The sequence below is a fragment of the Dipodomys ordii genome, unplaced genomic scaffold (genome assembly GCF_000151885.1).
Source record: "Dipodomys ordii isolate 6190 unplaced genomic scaffold, Dord_2.0 Scaffold28, whole genome shotgun sequence".
Lineage (NCBI taxonomy): Eukaryota > Metazoa > Chordata > Mammalia > Rodentia > Heteromyidae > Dipodomys > Dipodomys ordii.
In genome coordinates this window covers 7,312,808-7,327,171 of record NW_012267244.1, presented here as the reverse complement: position 1 = coordinate 7,327,171, position 14,364 = coordinate 7,312,808, and the positions used below count along the sequence as shown (strand labels likewise).

Below are 14,364 nucleotides of genomic sequence, written 5' to 3'. Positions count from 1 at the left end.
ACACACACACACACACACACACACACACACACACACACACACACACACACACCCTCATGTTCCCATTTCCTGCAATTCCTTTCTACAAATAGTAATTTATATGTTCAGAAGCATTGCACCTTTGGGTTTCTCTTCTAAAGAGAGTCCTTCTTTACTCTGACTGTGTGTGAATGCCTTGAACCCTTTATGATTTAATTTATCCTGGTGTATGTACCTTTGGCTTATGAGAGAAAACATGTTATATTTATCTTTCTGAGCTTGGCTTAGCTCAGTTATCACAATTTGTTCTAGAGCCATCCATTTCCCTGCAAATTACATAATCTTATTCATTCTAATGGATGTGTAAATTTCCATTTTGTATAAGTACCACAATTTTTTTGGATTCACTCATATATTACAGGCTGTTTCCATAATTGGCTATTTTGAATAGCACAGCAGTGAACATAGATGGTATCCTGGCTTGTGATGTTCTGGGTAGAGTTGATGCTCAAGAGTAGTATGGCTGGGTCATAGGAAGATCTATGTTTATTTATTTATTTATTTTAAGAAACTCCAGATAGCCAGTCAGAGTGGCTGTACTAATTTACATTCCCAACAGTGCAATAAGGTTCCTTTTTCCCCCATATCCCTGCCAGCATTTGTTGTTCAAATTCTTAATGTCCAGTCTAACTAAGGTGAGATGGGATCTCAAAGTTGTTTTGCTTTGCATTTCCTTTCTGGCCAGGGGTTTTGAGCATTTTCTTCTTGTGTTTATTTGCCATTCTTACCTCTTCCTGTGAGAAGTCTTTCCTTAGCTCTTTTGCCCATTTAATGAGGCTTTGTGAGGGATTAATTTCTTGAGCTCCTTGTATATTTTGATATTAGACCTTTGTGAGATGTATTGCTGGTAAAGATCTTCTCCCAGTCTGTTAGCTGTCTTTCTAGTTTAGTAACTATATCCTTTGCTGTGCAAACCCTTTTTATTTTGCTATAATCACATTCGTCAAGTGTCTCCTATGTTCTGTGCTCTTGGGACTGTTTCTAAAAGGTTTCTTCCTATGTTTATAAGTTTTAGTGTTTCTCCTATTCCCTCTTGCACTAATTTCAAAGTTTCAGGTCTGACATTGAGATCTTTGATCCATTTTGAGTTGATATTAGTGTCTCAGTTATTTTTGAGCATGACATAATTTTTGCATGACAGGAATATACCAGATTTATATTGTTTTCTCTAACCCAACCCTATAGTCAACCATGTTGTCACAAGCCATGATTCCTTTCATTTGAAATTGCATTTAGTAATAAAGCTTTGAGTGTTTCACATGCTCATTGTTAGTGAAGTGCTATTTTCTGGGTTCTTTCAGCAGTCTAGCAGGGGAATGTGGCAAATATGTGTGTGTATGTATATACATATGTATATACACATATATACTCATACATGTACAGACATACATACATGTATATACACATATATGCATATACATATATAGTATGTTCATGCATTTTTATACTCCCATGTTAAATAGTTTATGGCATGCTCTCTCTCTCTCTCTTCCTCTCTCTCTCTGTTCTTGGAGCCTCACACTGGCTACTTCTAAGCTGTATCCCATCTCTCCCAGGTACTGATTATTTGGTTATTTATGAGACAGGTATCTGTTCTGCTATACTCTTAGTTTCTACTTGCTGTAGTAGCTGGGATTACAGGTGCTTGCCAGCATGCTCAACTTCTTCCACAGAGCTGAAATTTCATGAATTGATTTGCCTGACATGATCAAGCTTAAACTCTCCTGATCTAAGCCTCCAACCTAGCTGATATGACAGTTATGCACCACCATATTCAAAAATTAATTGAGGAGAGAGTCTTCCAAAGTTTTTAACCTGGACTGGCCTTGAATAGCCTTAGGCTGGGGCGTAGCCAGAAGTATAGGCTGAACTACTATATCTAATTTCTTTTTTTCTTATTTGTAGCTTGTTTGGCAGTAAAATTTTGATTTTCATTATCCACAGTATACATACCTATTGAGTCAGATCTGGCTTATGACAATTGAATTCTTAAATTAACAATTAAAAATTGCTAATAAATTTCTGTATAAAAACCTAATTTTCTATGTAGTACAATGCTTTTATATTTATTCTTTATCCATAGAGTTGGTTCAAAGTGTGTAGAACTAATTATTTTCTTTCGTATCTTTTGAAATGTTTCTGTTTCATTTTATGTGTATCCAATGTCTAGTTGATATTATTTATTTACTGGTGTGTGAACACTAACAGAAGAATCAGAACTGTATAGAAAGATATGTTCAGAAACATTTCATTTCCCCATTATCCTTTCAAACTCCTTCCATATTTTTATTTCTTCATTGCATTCCTCAATCCTTTAGGCAATCATGTTTGCTAGTTTCTGGCTTATATGTCTTGTACTTCTGGGCAAATTAATACATATTTTTTAATTCTATTTATATAAAAGGTAGTGCAGTAGAAATGCAGATTTTTGCACTGATTTCTTTTCCTTTTTTTTATAGAATCAACATGTCTTTATTAATTAATAAAGATCCTTTTCCTTTGTTTCTTTAAATGTCTAATTCTTCAATATGTGGATATGCCAAGTTTTATGGCTAGGCATTTATGTTGTTTCTTGTATTTTTATAATAACCTATGTGGTTTGTGACTTTGGAGGTAAATCTTTGTGACAAATTTCACATCCTTATTGATAGGTTAAAAAGCAAGTATATATATTGTTTTCCTGGATGTTGCTAAATTTCTTTTCAAAGGAGTTAGACTAGTTTTTATTACCATACTTCCAATAAATGACATTATCTAGTTTTTTTCCTATCTGATAATGAGAAGTGCTACCTCCAAATTTTAATTTACATACAGTAAATTTACACATTTTTTCTTATATCTGAAGGTTAAGTATATATATATATATATATATATTTGTGTCTTCTCATGTCTTTTTATTTCTATTGAATATTAGTATTTTCTCAAATTTTAAGTTAGTTGTTTAAAAAATATTAAAACATTAGCACTTTGCCTCTTAATAGTGTTAGAAGAATTTATTTGGTGTATTGTTAGTTTGGAATAGCACAGGTGATTGAGAATGCAGATACACAATTTTATATTTAAAAATATGGGACAGTGTTGATTTAATATTTGGAGGGTTGATTTTGCTGTTATCATAACCTACTTCCATATTGAAAGCACTTAGTTATAATAATGTTTTAATTTACTATTTACATGTTTATAGGTGTGCCTGTAACTAGAAGGAAAATATAGAAAGGTAATTAATATAATATAGTTTCCTGACCTAGTTTTAATGGATTAGCTCTTTCACATTGGACATTAATCCACTTTTATATCTGTTCTGTTTTAATTATAAATAAGGAATGCTAAAACCAAATTTAATATTATGAAACTATTTCTTTAGCTTTCTTTTTATTAATTTCTCCTGATTGAAATGTTCAACTGGTATCATTTTGTTGTAGATGAATGTTTCTCTAACATTTTATGTAGTACTATAAGTGCTAGCAGTGAATTCCATAGATTTAATTTTCCTTAAATGCCTTTATCTTAAAATGCCTTCAATCTTAAAGTTTTCAAAGAATCTTGGATTAAAGTTTCTTTAAGTTTTTTCAAGAATTTCAGTGTGTTGATTTTTATTTAAAAAATAGTTTTGAGTAGTTATACGAAGGGGTTTCAAGTCAACCTTTCAGTTTGTTGAGTTTTTTTTTTTCTGATGAGTGAGTTAACATTCATTTGGATTATTATTCTGTAAATATTTGATTTTAATTTATATGTAATTGGTTTTAATCTTTTCTGCTTATCTTGATTCTTAGCATTTTACCATAATGTGATTGGGAATGTACTTTTAAAAGTCTTAAGAAAGTTGACTGAGTTTCTTGTTTGCATAGTTTATTTCTTTTGCCAAAATCGGAAAATTCTTGGGTATTTCTCTGTTTTTCTTCTTTTATTCTTTCTACTTTCTTTTTGAAAGGTCTTAAATCCTTTTTTCTCTCTTTGCTCCAAAATTGATCTTCTTGCTCATACCCACTTTCATTCCAATTTTTAAAAAATTTCTAATATTTCTATCTTTTTTGTAGCTTTCCTTTCTTGAGTTTCTCTATCTCTTCACTTGCCGTCATCATATTTTACTTGTCTTCCAAAAAAAACTACTTATAGATAATTTTTTAAAAAGTGCTGTAAAAAAACAGCAAGTGATTTCTAGTCTCTTTCTGCTAATTCCAACATTTGGGTAAACTCATGCCAATTTCTACGAATTATTTTTTTGTTAAGAGCATCTATATTTTATATTGGACATTGTTAATAATATGTTCTAGAGACTATCTTCTGTGAGACACATTTGATGACTGCAATGTTATTTTTTCTGTTTCCAAACTAGTTAATTTGGCTTTACTCCAAGGTCAGGTTCTATTTTGCCTTAACATGCTGTTAGCTGAAGCAGTAGGTCAGTTCTTTTCTGCCTGTGAGTCTGTCTCATATTGATGACTTAAAGGTTTAGCAAGAGATTTGAATTATTATGTCTATACAATTTAGAGCTTACTTTCTGTGGTTCTTCTCTTACTAGAATTATCCCTCCCATTCATATTTTCCAGATTCTTAGAGTTTGTCTGCTAAGTCCTCAAAAGTATAAGTCTATGATTTCAATTGTTTTAACTACTCTATATGAGAGATTGGTTCTCTTAAGGTCCTAAAATAGTTATCATGATGAGTTACTTTTATTAAAATCAGCTTTGCATTCTCTTTCCTATTAATTTAGCTGTTTAAAAAGAATTCTTTGTTTAGCGTTTGTAATTATTATTTATTGAAGAGTTGATTCACAGGAAGGACCTGAGCATGATTAGAGGCAGAGCACTGCATTACCTTTTGAGCTTTAGTTCTCCATGTCTGATGACCTTCTCCATATTTCACCGAAAGTATATTTATACTGTTGAACATTCTGCTTGTTCAGAAATTGGTTTTCTGACAGAATTCTTCAGAATCAGTTTCGCTGCTGTTCTAATTTATGCCTTGTCTAATTAAAGTCATGCCTGTTTGAAAAGTGAAACATTTGCAGGGTAGCTAAAGCAGTTGATAAGTGACACTGAAATGTTTTATGAAATGAAAGTAAGCAAAGATTTAGTCAGACTGAACATCAGTTCATGGGCGAGACTAAACAACTGAGCTATTTCACACAGAATTGGAAAAGCTAGGGGCAAAAAATAAAATTAAAAAAATGAGCCAGAACATGAATTAGCAGTTAGACAGTTTGCATGATCTCATTAATTACTTTTCCTGGTGGCCATATAACTGTGTGACTATTAGCAAAAGGGACTTTAGATTTTGCAGTATTAATATGAGTGTTTGAATTGGAATGCAAAAGTAGATTTCTCTAAAAAGATAATAATTGTTTAAAAATCATCTAGATTGGTTGGAATTGTATAGTACTATTCATTTCTATCTTGTCTTCATGAAATTCTGTTTGAGCAGAGATCTGAAATGTCTTTACATATTTTACTTTGGGGACTCAACAGATTGCCTCATTCATATAGGTATTCAGTAGTACCTACATCTTCTGTTCGTACTCTGCTTAATTACAAAGTCACATACTCTTAAAATGATGTCAGTTATGGAAAGTGATAATTCAGGTTGGTTGTTTCCTGTTATTTCTCTTATTCTTCTCAATGTTTTCTTTTTTCTACTTAAGTTCAGAAACATAACTTTAAATGTTTAGTTTTCTTTGTAGTTTTGGCAACAGTAAAAATAATTTGTCATGATTGCAAAATGTATCAAAGGAAAGCAGAATATCAAAAGCTTTTGCTAGATGAGGGAATATTAAACAAAGTGATTAATCAGACTGAATCTGAAGTTAGAGAGTCTTGACCTTAAATTCTGGCTACAACTATCCCTAGTCCACTCTATATACATATTCGAAGACATCATCTTATGAATGACAAATATGTGCAATTTTAATATTAAAAATGAATTATAAGGTGTGAATAATATGTCTATTATGAAAACATTGAATTTAAAATGAGGATACTAATATAATCATTATTACCATATATACTAGGTACACAATAGATACTCAATAAAAGATGCATTTGTAATTGTTATTGTGTTCATTTTAATCCCCTTTGTATTTTCTTATTTTAGTTGTTTTTATTTGTTTAGATAGGATTTTAATCTGTAGCATAGGCCAGACTTGAACTTGAACTTGTCATCTACTAGCCTCATACTTCAAAATTCTAGGTTCACAGGCACACATTACCTTACTTACCTGTTTATATTTTTTAGAGAATTGATTTTTTAATGTGGTCAGTTATTTGCCCTATAATCTTGTTCATTTTTGGCTTAATTTTTAATGCTAGTTAAGTTGTTTATGGAACTAGGCTTTAGTTAGGTTAGATATTGTCCTTTGTGCCAACTTTGCTTATTGAAACTTCTTAGAATGATGTTCTTTGTGTGTACTGAGGTTACTTTTTGCCTCCCTGAGCCTGACTTGATAATATTTGGTAACTTGATAGGCTCAGTGTTCAACTTTCACTTGATGACAAGATAAAACAATGAGATTTTAAACATGTTTAAAATATCTACTATGCTTTTATAACAATATTTAATAATCCATGATTACTTAAAACATTTACCAGCCAAAGTGAAGGCTTTATGATATTTTATTTTTTAAAACATTGTACACTGAGTACCAGTAAAAAACTGTATTATTCATCCAGAAATTTGTATTTCTTTATCAGACTGTACCGCTGGCCTGTTAATCTAACTGCAGTGATTTATATGATTTAAGTTCTTGTTTTTGAATGGTTCTTAATCCATACATATATTTAGATCAGCTCGTTGATCCTCTTTTTTGATAGATCTTGAAATATGAAAAACTCTCCCATGTATATTCTCTTCTGTTTTTCACAAAGCTTAATTTTGGCTCTTTTGCTGCTAATTAGTAAGTATTAAAATGGTTGAACTATAATACAATATTATACTTTATCTTCTGGAGAATATTTTTAAATTTTTTTTGAGATTTAGGCTACATATATATGTATGTGGAATAGATACGTCAGTATGTGTTATGCTTTTATACATTATAGTTAATAGTACATATAGTGATCAGACACAACTTTAAAGCAAAATGAATTATTCATTCAATCCAACAAAATCCCAAATATTTCTAGCATTCTTCATTATCCCTTTTCTCTTTTGAACTAATTATCAAAGAAGTCAAATTTCTGTGTGATTCAATATTTAAATACTTAGTTCCAATTCAAAATAATATTTTATACAAAGAAATAATGCTGTTAGAATTGATTTGTAAGTATACAAATAAACTTAACGCTATAACCTTCTATTTGGTAGGTTGTAAATGTTCTATATGATTGCCCCTTTTTATCATTTCGAGTTGTGAGAATGCCATGTTATCGTTCTGTTAAAATAACAGTTTGTTTGGTATACTGTGCTTGAAACCAGCTGCAATACCGTAATGGACCACCCACAGAGAGACTAGGGAGGGTTTATTGAGCCTTGGCTCCCTAAACTACTGCCACCTAAGTAAATACCATTTCCCATTCTGTGATTTAGTGCTTGATCTAAGTGAATACTTAGAAGTGAATCTTTCCAAGTGCTTGAGCAACTGAGATTCTTTATTAAAAATAAGAATAATAAAACCTTTATAATAACAATAAAAAGATTTTTAAAAAACCTGAAAGAAACCTCTTTGATACAATTTAAAGTCTTTAAACTTTCAGAGAGGCTACAGTACAATATTTTGTGTCAGTATAGGTTATTATGATTGTTTTAAATAATATTTAATTAGCTTATGGACAAAATAATTATTTAGTAAATGCTTCCTTTATATTGTTTGTCTATAGTTTAGTATTAGAGTAGGGTTTTGCAAATATAAAAAAAGTAATTGTTACTCTTTGATCAATTTTATTGGATATACTTGATTCAAAGAAATATATCACAGTGAATAAGTACATTACTTTTCAGGCCAAACTTCTTGGTGTTAAAAAGTTTCTAAGCATGATTTGATAGGTCAGAGTTTGAATGGCAATGTAGTTTTATGGCCTGATGATGTATTCTTTGAATAGCAGACATAATTTGTAGTATACAATTCCTCAGGTAATTTAACTGCTCAACTGAGGGTAAGATTATATTCAAAGTGTTGTGTCCAGTGGTCAAACAGAGATGTAGTGAAGACTGTACTGCATGAGAATTAAATACTGACTGTATCTACTGCTTAGTGAAGAGTCACCACACACACACACACACACACACACACACACACACACACACAAACACTTAGGCTGATAGAATATAAACATACTAAAACATGAAAATAAGGGAAACCATGGGACTTACGTTTCTTTGGGCCTGGCTTACTTCACTTAATATAATTTTTTTCCAAGTCTTTCCATTTCTTAACAAATGGGGCAATGCCATTCTTTCTAATGGAGGCATAGAGTTCTATTGTGTATGTGTGTGTGTGTGTGTGTGTGTATGTGTATATATATATATATATATATATATATTACATTTTCTTAATCCATTCATCTACTGAAGGGCATCTGTAGGGCAAGCAGAAAAGGCCAAAAGCTATGTACATGTGACCAGATAAGATGATGTTAAGCAAAATGAACCCCAAGATAGGGACACAAATATCTTTTTTCTTTCTTGCTATTGGTTCTAACGTATTTATAATGTATCATGTGCTTTTTTTGTTGCTTTATATGTTCCTTCCCCACAGTATAACCCCTATATCAGTGCCCTGCATCTTGTATACACACTTCTCTAATTCAGAGAGGGGAAGGGAAAAAACAAAATTCTTAATAGAGATACCCAGTGTAACAATGAAATGTATAAAATGCTATGTTGAAAATAAACTTTACAGCTTTGGCTTGGAGGGGGGTAGTTGTGGAGGTGGAAAGGAAGGGATGGTAGGGGGAAAACAAAGGAAGAGGCAACAATGCTCAATAGGAAATGTACTCATTACGCTGTTCATGTAACTCTAACTGCTCTGTACAGCATTTTTACAATAAAAAACATACAAAAAATAAAAAGCAATCATTTGTCAATATCATGTATGCATATATTTAATTCCAATGTGAAGTTGAATCATCTAGCTTATACTAGAGTATTTTAAAGCCTATGCCAAAAAACAGTAGCTTAGATTGTAATAGATGAAATACTTTCCCAACATATCAAAATATGCAGTTAAATTGCCATTAACACAGAGTAGACATGATTAAAATTTAATTAATATATGAAAGGAATTTCAGCATTTACAGTGCATGAAAAATCTGCACAATTTTAATTATTTGTCTAAAAAGATTAAATTTAAGAAAACTTCTTAGAAGAATGATTTGTTAGGAAAAAAAAAACCTTTTGACCATAGCTATTTCTAGGATATTTGGCTTACACCTATTGTTATTTTTACTTGTTTTTCTCTAGCTTATATAAGTAACATAAATTGAATAGATCTTCATGATTTTTTTTGATTTATTGATTGATTTTTTTAAAATAAGTTTTTTATTGTGAAAATACTGTATAGAAGGATTACAATTACATGAGCAAGGTGATGAGTACATTTCTTTTTCTTTTTCTTTTTTTTTTTGGGTCCAGGCATGGGGCCTGAACTCTGGGCCTGGGCACTGTCCCTCAGCTCTTCAGCTCAAGGCTAGCGCTCTACCACTTGAGCCACAGAGCCACTTCTGGCGTTTTTCTTTTTGCTTATGTGTTGGTGAGGAATCGAACCCAGGGCCTCATGCATGCAAGGCAAGCGCTCTACCACCGAGCCACCGTCCCAGCCCCGAGTACATTTCTTATCAAGCATTGTTAGCTCCTCTTTTGTTTTTCCTCTCCCATCATATTGAACCAACCCAGATATCCCTCAGTAGATGAATGGACCAAGAAAATGTGGTATATATACACAATTGAATTCTATGCCTCCATCAGAAAGAATGACATTACCCTTTTGTTAGGAAGTGGAAAGACTTGGAAAAAATTGTATTAAGTGAAATAAGCCAGGCCCAAAGAAAGGTCCCATGGTTTCCCTTATTTGCAATAACTAGTATATGTCTTCTTGATTTTTTACATATTGACTTGTCATGTAAATTGCTTTGTAGCTTACAAAAAGTAAACTCTTTTCATCTTTATTATGACTGATATTTGTTTTGAAATGAAGTTTGTGTAATGAAAAAGTACTATTAATAATTTTATTTTGAAAATTGTCAAAGGTGAAACCAACAGAGACTACAGTATTTTATTTGAAGTGAGGTTTTCCTGAATTATTCATTTACAGATATGTATATTCTTTAGGGAGTGTAACCTATTTTTGCCATTTAAGTAATAAAGATAGTTGAAAATTTAAGACATTCATCAAAGTAATTCCCCTGCCAACACTACTCTTGTATCTGTAGAATTTTCTTGAGTGCCTTGTCTGAGCTAGTTTTCAACTTCAGAGAAAGTTTTCATTGCATTCCTAGGGAGATTATTTTTTAAAAAATCATTCAATGGGCTTTTCTTTAAATGAATGTTTTTTCTTCGTTCAGTTGCATCCTGTATGTCTTTTTACTCATTTTTTCTCTCTCTCTTTTGCCTCCATTCCTACATTTGTATTTATGTGAAAATGGTTAATTGTAAAGAAAGCAAATGTCTTATAAGAAATTATCTATGTAGTGTATATGAGCCTAAGTGAATGAATTTATGTTTTTAGGATATCTAAATTCTAATAACAGTCCATTCTATTAAGTTTTGTTCTTAAATTACTTTTTCTCTATATTCTTTACTTAAGTATGGATTCTAATTTTTTTTGTTGAATTGAACCATTTGGTTTCAGGACTAGCCATACTTTTCCTGTATACAGGCATGGAATATAAATGTGTAAGAAAAGGACATTACAACAGGATAAGTCAGGGAGTCCTACTAGAAAGTATGCTACTTAATTTTGATGTATTTTGGGAATTCATGTTATGGCTATATCATATAGTTATGTAATTGCATTATGAATCTATGCAAATATCATCTGAAATAAATGAACAAATATAATGATTGCTTTTAACAAATTAAATTTATAGTTGTAGGAATAATTACATAATAAATATCTCAACCCTAATATATTATATTTGTTATTTTTAATGATATTTACAAAAATTTATAATATAATTACAGGATTATATACATTTGTGATTTCAATAATTTATTTTTTCCAAAGCACAAAATGGAATTCTATACACTTAGAAGAGTTTTACACACTTTCACAGAACTAAGTCATTTATTAAGTGAAATATGGAATAATAAAACGTATCTTTTTCCCTCATTACCTGGAGCCTATTTTGATAAATATTATTTTATATGATCAGAGTTGCATAGGCACTGCATCTTGTGTTCCTCCTCTAAGAATATCCTACTTTGGTATCATTGTATAAAACTTGCTTTTTTTTTATTATTGTGGAAATACCATACAGAGGGGTTACAATTACATGGGCAAGATAGTGAGTACATTTCTTATCAAGCATTGTTGCCTCTTCCTTTGTTTCCCCTTCCCCTCTCCACACCCTTACCACCCTCCCATCACCCCTCCTCCCACCCTGCCGAAGTTGTAAAGTTCGTTTTTCGACATAACGTATTGTACATCTCATTGTTTTAATGGGTCCACCTGTATCCCTATTTAAAGTTTATTCCCTTCCCCTCCACAAATTATATCAACATCAAATACAGTGAAAGCAGGGGTTATACCCTGGGGGAGGTACATACAAAGCAACAAAGAAATAATCTTATAAATATGTTGGAAACAATCACAAGAAAGAAAGAAAACATTTAAAACTTGCTTTTTGAAAAGAGTTGTTGGGGAGAAAAGAAAGATGTTAAGTGTTAAGTTAGTATTAAGAATTAACATATAAAAGCTCAAAAATCAGATTTCACTATTATGTGCAAGTAGCATTTATTAACTTGAAAGTTGTAATTATTTTAAAAGATTGTAGGATTTCTTTTATTAATTTTTATTATCTTTAAGTTGTAAAATGAATTTCAATTAAACATATTAATTCATGAGTAAATGTTAACTTTATCAGTGTGACTCTATTTTACCCCTTATTTCTCCCAACCACATGCATTCCCTAGTATTTCTAGTATTTCTTGAGTGTTATACTTTAAATTATTCCCAATATATACTTTAAAAATAAATCAAGTCATTCTTGAGAAATATAAGCTTGTTACAATCTAAGTTTTTGCTCTCCTCCCCTCCTGTCTGTCCTTCTCTCCCCTTAGCTTCCTTTCCCCTCCCCCCTTTCCTCCCTTCTCTCCTTTCCCTCTCTTTCCCTTCCCTTCCTATCTCCTATCTCTTTCTTTCCTTTCCTTCAGGTTCATCTCTGATTCAGGACTTAGCACTAGGTAGGCAGGTAGCCTGTCACTTGAGCATTGTCCTCAGTCCTTTGTTTTTCACTAGTTTATCTTCAGAAGGTATCTGACATGGTCTCTGACCATGATCTTCCTATGTATGGTGACCTTCTCTATACAATGACCTTTCAGATACCTGGGATTTATGGATTGTGCCACATACATTTAATGGATTGAGATTGGGGAGTGGGGTGGCGGGTCATAGTTAGCTTCATTGCCTGGGCTACCCTCAAACTGCCGTCCTCCTGATCTCTGTCTACCAAATCATTGAATTACAGGCACAAGCCACACATCCAGCTATTCTTGATATTTCCTAGCAAGAAAATGTTTTTGGAAAGTAGAAGCGTGTATTAAATTTACCATCAGTTTTTATCGTGCTAAAAATAACTTCTTACTAATTGAAAAAAAAATGTGCTGTAACTAGGAAGTATTTCAGATCTCTGACATAAACATAGCTAAAACTATTGTCTTCAGTTTTTATTTGGTAAAATATGAACTATGATAAAAACATGTATATTAAAATATATACAACTTCACTATATTGATAATCTTGTTGCAGAACTTTTGTTCATTTAACTAAATGTAGATATGCACACTTTTTTTTTTTAACCTTATTCTGTTTTCCATTTTTTTCTCTCTGGGCAAATAGTTACTTTAGTCAAAATATGGGTATTAACATCAAGTCAGATGGATCCCCATGCCATTGGCATCCCCTATTGGCAAACACTCTTCTGCATTTTTTCTTCCAAACTAATATTGCCTGTTTCTTTACAGAAATAGTCAAACAGTATGCGATGGGATGTAATACGGATACTATATCTTTCAACATAACACTGAGATTCATCCATGTTAATGCTGGTTTCAGTAGCCTTTTCCTCCTCATTGTTGTACAATATTCTATACTATTATTATACCACAATTGGACTATTCTACCAGTGGAAGGACACCTGCATGAATGGCACTATTATAAATAAACCTACCATAAATACTCATGTGTAAATATTTTCATGAATGTATTTTTTTCTTTTTTTTATTGTGAAAATACCGTACAGAGGGGTTTCAATTCCATGGGCAAGATAACGAGTACATTTCTTATCAAGCATTGTTGCCTCCTCCTTTGTTTCCCCTTCACATCCCTTCCCATACCCCCACCTGCCCCCCCCTACCCGATCCTCCCCCTGAATGTATGTTTTGAATAAATACCAAGGAAGGAAAATAGTTTGGAAAGTAGGTAAGAAGAAAATAGTATACTAATTTTTTTGGGGGGGAGGGGTCTGGTCGTGGGGCCTGAACTCTGGGCCTGGGTGCTGTCCCTCAGCTCTTCAGCTCAGGGCTAATGCTCTACCACTTGAGCCATAGCGCCATTTCCGGCTTTTTTCTTTTTGCTTATGTGGTGCTGAGGAATCGAACTCAGGGCCTCATGCATGCAAGGCAAGTGCTCTACCACTGAGCCACCTTCCCAGCCCTAATTTTTAAGTTTTATAAGAACTAGTTTTTAAGTTTTCAGTTTGATAAGAAACTGCTTCCCTGAATACCTGGATTTGTCTCTTCTGCCCAGTGTGATCATCCTTCACTTGGTGAGAGACTGGGTTTTCCCTTTCTTCTTTGTGGTAGCCAGTATCCTGAGAAATCTGCACAAGTTGGGAGTTCAGTTTGTGCATTTCCACTATCACAAGGATCGATTCACGTTGCATCTACTGCCTGAAACATGACTTCACAGGTTTTTCCACATTTACAGTATATTATGTATTCATATATTGTCATACAGGAATACAAGCCTGGTACCAATTCTCTGCATTGATCAGAATAGAAGTCCCTATTTCTCAGCCTTGTTTTAGTTTAAGTCAGTGCACTTGAGGAGTTTGCTTTGCTTTGATCTTTATAGTGACATTTCTGTTCAAATATTGAATCGACATAAACTCAATTATCATGATGAATATGCATTTGGTAACTAGTTTATTTTGGAATTAAGGATTTGATTGTGTT

General features: G+C 32.4%; 1 protein-coding gene across 3 annotated transcripts in view; it reads left to right on the top strand.

Moving 5' to 3' along the window:
* Positions 1-14,364, top strand: part of Xrcc4 (X-ray repair complementing defective repair in Chinese hamster cells 4) — a 188,600-nt gene that overhangs the window by 34,498 nt on the left and 139,738 nt on the right. The window lies entirely within an intron of this gene.